We start from the raw sequence: 6,226 nt of genomic DNA, 5'->3' as shown, positions 1-6,226 counted from the left end.
AAATTTAAACTTATTTTTGCAGGCCAAGTACACTTCTTTATCAAAAAGTAGAAAAACCCCAAATATTAAGTGACTCAAAGACACAAATAACATATTTGGACGCTCACAAGCGACAATTAATGTGAATCACATTAAAATTTTAATGTGCAAGTGTGATAACGCCGATGACTATAAAAAACGGGGGCTTTAAGTTCTTTTTTAGATGAAAGCTCTAAGGCCCAGCTATAACATACTAAAATTTGAGACCAATCACTGCCATAGGTGCTGAGTTATTGAGAAAACGGAGAAAACAAAATTTGGGATGTTCCCCAACTTCTATCCACATTTTAGCTTTTCCGAAAACCACTTGTCGATATCTCTCTTCGTTCTCTTTTCGGAAGCGTTTGTACTCCGGACAGGACGGGCCAGCCACGAAAATGGATTTTTAGCGCATATGATACTATTGGTGATCTATGAGTGTCAAAATGTGTAGATCCAAAATTTGGGCTTGATTTGATGAATTCCGATTTAACATCGGACCACAGAAGCTGACATAAGCATTTTCCTTTAGAACCTATCATGAAATTTTAAAATTTTCTATTCTATGAATAGTAAATTCTAATAACCGAATGGTAAAATTTACTATCCTCCTTTAGATTTTACCTCGACCTCTCCTAGATTCTAATATCCGGATAGTAAATTTTACTAGCCGGATATTAGAATGTTAGAATTTAACTGGAAGACAGTAAAATTTAACGGAGGGTAGTAATTTGGATTGAAATTACCATCCAAACCAGTAAAATTTATTATTCTGCTGTTAGAATGTCTGCTAGAATGTCTGCTGTTGGAATATCTTCATCGCAAAGGTTCCGCAGGTCCCGTGTTCAAATCTCGAGGCAGTCGCCAATGGTGGAAAAAGATTTTCACTCATCGAAATAGCTTGAAATACAGAGAATATCAACCATGAAGGTGCACCAAGGTGTACCCTCAAAACAATGACAAAAAATTAATTAAAATAGGAAAAAATAAATTCTTCCAAGATCCGGCTAGTAAAATTTACTATCCTACCAGTAAAATTTATTATTCCGCTAGTAAAATCTACTATCAGGGGATATTAGAATTTACCATCCGGCTACTAGAAGTTATTATCCATAGGATAGTAAATTCTAAAGGCGAGCACGTATATTCTACAATTTTTGACAGTCCGATCTAATATCGCTTTTTGCTGGGTGAATTTTACTATCCGGCTATTAAAATTTTGTATGTAGGATGGTAAATTTTACCATCCTAGTTATCCCGATGTATTTTGGAACAGCAGTCAGCATGCAAAAAATTAACCAATTTGAAGATTTTTTGATAAAAAATATCCTTGTTCAACAGTTCTGGCTTCTTTATAAATATGCTCTAGATTCGGACATCCTTGTAGTTGATAATCATCCACAAGAATTGAATAATCATTTCTGTCGTTTCTAAATAATTAAAAAAAGGATAGGTGTGAAGGAAGACGAGGGACATGTTAGGGGTTCTACTAACACTGAAAAAAAATATCTTGTAAAATTAACAAGATAGGTTTGTGAAAAGGATGTTCTTCCATACAGAATATGGCAAAGTTTATCAAAATGGCGGCCAACTGGATTTTGTTTAAAGCGTGTCAAAATGTTTTTCCATATCAAATGAGAAAAAAACTTTTGTCAAATTAGTAAATGACAGCCTTTTGACAAAATTTTAACAAGATCCATTTGTCCGTTTAACAAGATATTTTTCAGAGTATGAGGGGGGAGGTGTTCCGAAAGTCCTAAGTTTCTATGTCTAACTGTTTGGTCTCTATGCGTGGTAACAGCCGGACAGACGGACAGATGTAAAAATTGTACAATTGACGATTATAACCGTTTTGAGAATATTGGAATCAAATTGGTTCAGGGTTAAAAATATTCTCATTAAATGAGAACAAATAGAATAATTAATGTTCTCGTAAATCCTTGCCATTTATAAAGAGTGCTTGAATTGTCATTTAGATTGCAAATTTGTTTAATCCCCAATCGAATACTATATAAATTTAAACTGTTTCTCTTATTCTGTTTTTGAGGCACATTTAGAGGGGTATCACACCTAATAAAAAGCGAAGCTTTCACACATGAACCTGCAAAAATGTTGCAGATATTGCACCGTGACAAAAATAAATTTGCACATAATTCTTGTGTAATTTTTGTGAGGGTTGTTAGGTTTTAGATAGCTTTTAATGCATAATTTTGGAATATTTCAGAATGATAAGTCAATTCTCTTTAGGAGAAAACTTGCCATTAGATTTCAGTGTGAAAAATATGGGAAAATACATTCTTTATACACCTTGGGCATATTTTATATTTTATAATTGAATTTAGAAAATCGAATATGTTTGTAGTAGCCGTTCGAAGTGAGATTTATGATTATAGTAAAGAGAGGTAATCCGGATACTTTTCATAGAGTGCGACTTTAATGCTTGTTTTTGGACTGATGAAATATTTTTTCCCCATTCCAAATCAATAGAATTATTCTTTGTTTAATTTAGAATCATAATAGAAATAGAATTTTAGCAATAATATTGATGAAAATTAATAAAATTACGATAATATTAATATATGCGCAAGAATGTTACTGCGACGCTTTTATGTAACTCCGTTGAATTCGATCAAACTCGGATGCTCATTTTAAGGAAAAGTTTAATGCATAAAAATGAGAAGATATTATTTCAAAAACATTTTTTTAGAGTTTTATTCCATCAATTCATTTCATTAATTTATTATTTAATTATATATATTTTTATTTATTTTAAGATTGCACTCAATTCTTTGATTTTTCTCGGTTTTCTTGACTGACTTCCTTCCACGTTTTTTCTTTTCAGCTTCAATTGGCATTTGAGCCTTTTCCTTTACCATGTGTTTCTCCTTTAGTTTTATCTCCTTTTCTTCTGCCCTTATTTTTTTGTTCCTCTCTCTGGTCAACTTCCGTTCAGCAATTTCTTTCTTTTTTTGTAAATCCTGCCTCAATTTTTCCTCCTGTTCCGCGATAATTTCCTCAGAAGATACAATATACTGGTGTTTGACATTGCTGGCTTTGACCCTCTTCTTCTGACGACGTTTTGGAATTTCTCCTGGCCAGAAATAGCATTGTTTTAGTGTGTCGAAGATCGGTTGAGTCTCAGAAGTTGCAGAGAGTTGGTTTCCAGGGATGACTGGATCATTTGAAGGATTATTGTCGGTGGCCTGATCGTGCTGGTTATTGATAATGGACTCCTCTGAATGTTGGAAAACAATTTTCGGGAAATAAAGACCAGCATAGAAAAGTGGCCCATCCATCCAGCCACTCTGTGGTAGAGATGTGCGCCGAGAAATTTCGGCGGCGGCGGCTAACATTTAAAAATTGTCGGCGGCTGGCTGCGCGCCGGCGCGCCAGCTAAAGCAATCGGCTGCGGCTCAGCTAGGCGCGCCAGACTTTTTTCCTTAATATTTTTCGATTACAATCCACATAAATTATCGATTTTCCTCAAATTTTTTTCTTGCTAGAATTACTAATCATGGAAATCTATTTAAAAAAAAATAGTAACAACAAAACAGATAGAAAACAATCTGTCAACTTTAGGCACAACTTTTGATGATTTTACAAAAAGACAGATTCAAATAAAAATATTAACAAAAATTTTTGAAATCCGTAGACACGTAAAAATGAAAATAATTTTATCTGGAATTATAAACTTAAATTCAATATCCAATAGAAAAATTGTTTATCTACAAACAAAAATATTTCTCGATGAAAATTTGATAACAGTTGAAATATTTGGTAAGAAATGTTGAATTCGATGCACTTGATTAAAACATTATTTAAAAAAAAATGTTTAAAATCTTAACGCTTTAACGACGGGACACTTTTCACGAACCGAAAATCATCAATAAAAATTAAACTGGTGAACGTAATCAATGATAAATAATATTACTAATAATATTACTATTACTATTAAAATTATTTGGTCAGCAAAAAATTAAATTTGATAAGTAAAAAATACAAATATTTCCAAAAATGGATTTAATTTTTCTATCCATAAAGATCGAAACTTTCATGAAAATTCTACTGCTTTTAAAAGTTGTAAATTTAGTCACTTCTCAAACTTGATGTTTTACTGCTCGTTTGTACAGTATCAATACAAGAAAGAGCTCATACTAAAGTTATTTTTTTTAATGTTTATACGTAATCGTAAAGTAAAAAGTTGTAGGAATCCATAATATTTTTGCAGATGTTCAGCCATTTGCTATCTAGTAAATATTGCAGCACAAAAGTGAATAATTTTCAAACTACCGCATTGATGAATGATTTTTATTATTATTATTTTTTATAATAAGGTAAAGTATCCTATGTCGACCACTTAAGGATAGATTTTGTGAAAAAATTATGAAAAAACAGTTATAATTTGTGTTTTTTGATAGGGTTTTTGCCTAAAACTATAGAATAGATTCTTATCTAATTGTTAACTTCATTTAGTCATAATATAATTTTACATTAGGAAAAGTTAAAATGTTTTAAAAGTGCGAAGTGTTCCTCTACTCGACCACTTCAATATCAGTATTCGTCCTCGACCGCCTGGGGTTCCTCTACTCGACCACCAATTTTTCTTAAAATTAAACAAATCACAAAACTAAAAAGTCACTGATTTAACTTTGGCTTGTTTAATACATCATGAATAGCACTTAAAATTTAGTTAATCAATAAAATAAATAGGGAAACTCACTTTTATGAATTCATTCGGAAGTATAGAACAACGTTCAAGTGAAAAAAGCTTCACTTGCTATGATTCGTCGACCGGTCGAATTGAGGAACAATTTATTTGAAATGCACTTTCAATTTTAATATATAAAATTAATCTTCAACTTAGTCATGGAAGTAAAATTTTTGCACAAGTAACAATTTGAATTCTCCAGTAATCTGTAAGGGTAATAATTGAAATAATTCCTTAAGAAAAAAGTCAAGAATATCAAAAAGTATGCCATAATTTGATGAAAAATTGCGATTTTTTTTTTAAGAAATACTTTAACGCTCCGTATTTTTATGATTTTTTTCAGGGTTTTATGGTCAATTTCTATGATATTTTCACTGATTTGAATTAATTATGAAATAATTGGCCCTATGATGTTAAATCATTCGCTAAATATTATTGTAAATGCAAATAAATTAAATAAATATTTCCACCGGTCGACTTGAGGACCCCAGGGTGGTCTACTCGAGAGGCGATCGACTCCAGGATACTTTACCTTATATCCAAATTTTTTTAAGCAAAAGCTTCTTGACAATAGATAGTATAATTACTAACTATCCTAACTATACATTTTTTTTCATAAGAATGAAAATTGTTTATTATGGTTATTGTCAGAAAAATTACTTAATTGAATTGAAATATAAACAAAATTCGCCGCGGCGCGCATTAAAAATTTTTGGCGGCGGCGGCTAAGCAAAAATCGCGGCGGCTCGCGCCGAGCGGCTAAAATCGGCTTGGCGCACATCTCTACTCTGTGGTGACGTTCCCATTTTCCATCCTTCTGCGTTGTGAATGGCAATTTTTGGAGTAATGTCAGTTTTATGAACAGCCATTGGAGGAGCAAGTTCGCCAGTAGCTGACACCCTGAGGAGTACTGTGATACATTGCTTCGGTCCTGAATTTTTAAGAGATGGAACTACACGTGAACCTCTCCTGGACAGGACATTTCCATCTTCCGGTGTCAAAAAGAAAAACACGGTCTGGTAAAATGCTCAGAAGGTTGTGTTCTGTGAAATATCCAAGACAATTCTGAAACCATTCCGTGAGGTCTTCAGCAGTAACAGTAGCTCTTTCCAATGAGAAGGATTTTGGCTTGCGCATGCTGAGCTCTGGATGACGCTTAAGAAAATTCCTGAACTAAACGTCTCCGGGTCTTCCAGCTGTAAAATGGTTTGGAATTTTGTAGACCTCACAGATGAGTTTAACGCTGTCCAGAACTTGTTCCTTCCCGATGGGATGCCAGCCATCCGCACATCCCAGGATCCATTTGACAAGTTCTTTTTCCTGTTCTTTTGAAAGAATTGTTGGCCTGCCATTGGGGCACTCCTCTGGGTATTTGCCGGTCAATTTGTTGTGCAGTGTTGTTCTTGGGACATTAAATGTTTTGGATGCATATGCTATGGTAGAACCATCTCGTACACACTGCAAGGCATTCCTAATACCTTCCTTAGAGTCGGGCTTGTC

Source organism: Phlebotomus papatasi, chromosome 1, assembly GCF_024763615.1.
Source record: "Phlebotomus papatasi isolate M1 chromosome 1, Ppap_2.1, whole genome shotgun sequence".
In the NCBI taxonomy this organism is placed as follows: domain Eukaryota; kingdom Metazoa; phylum Arthropoda; class Insecta; order Diptera; family Psychodidae; genus Phlebotomus; species Phlebotomus papatasi.
This window is presented reverse-complemented; position numbering follows the sequence as displayed.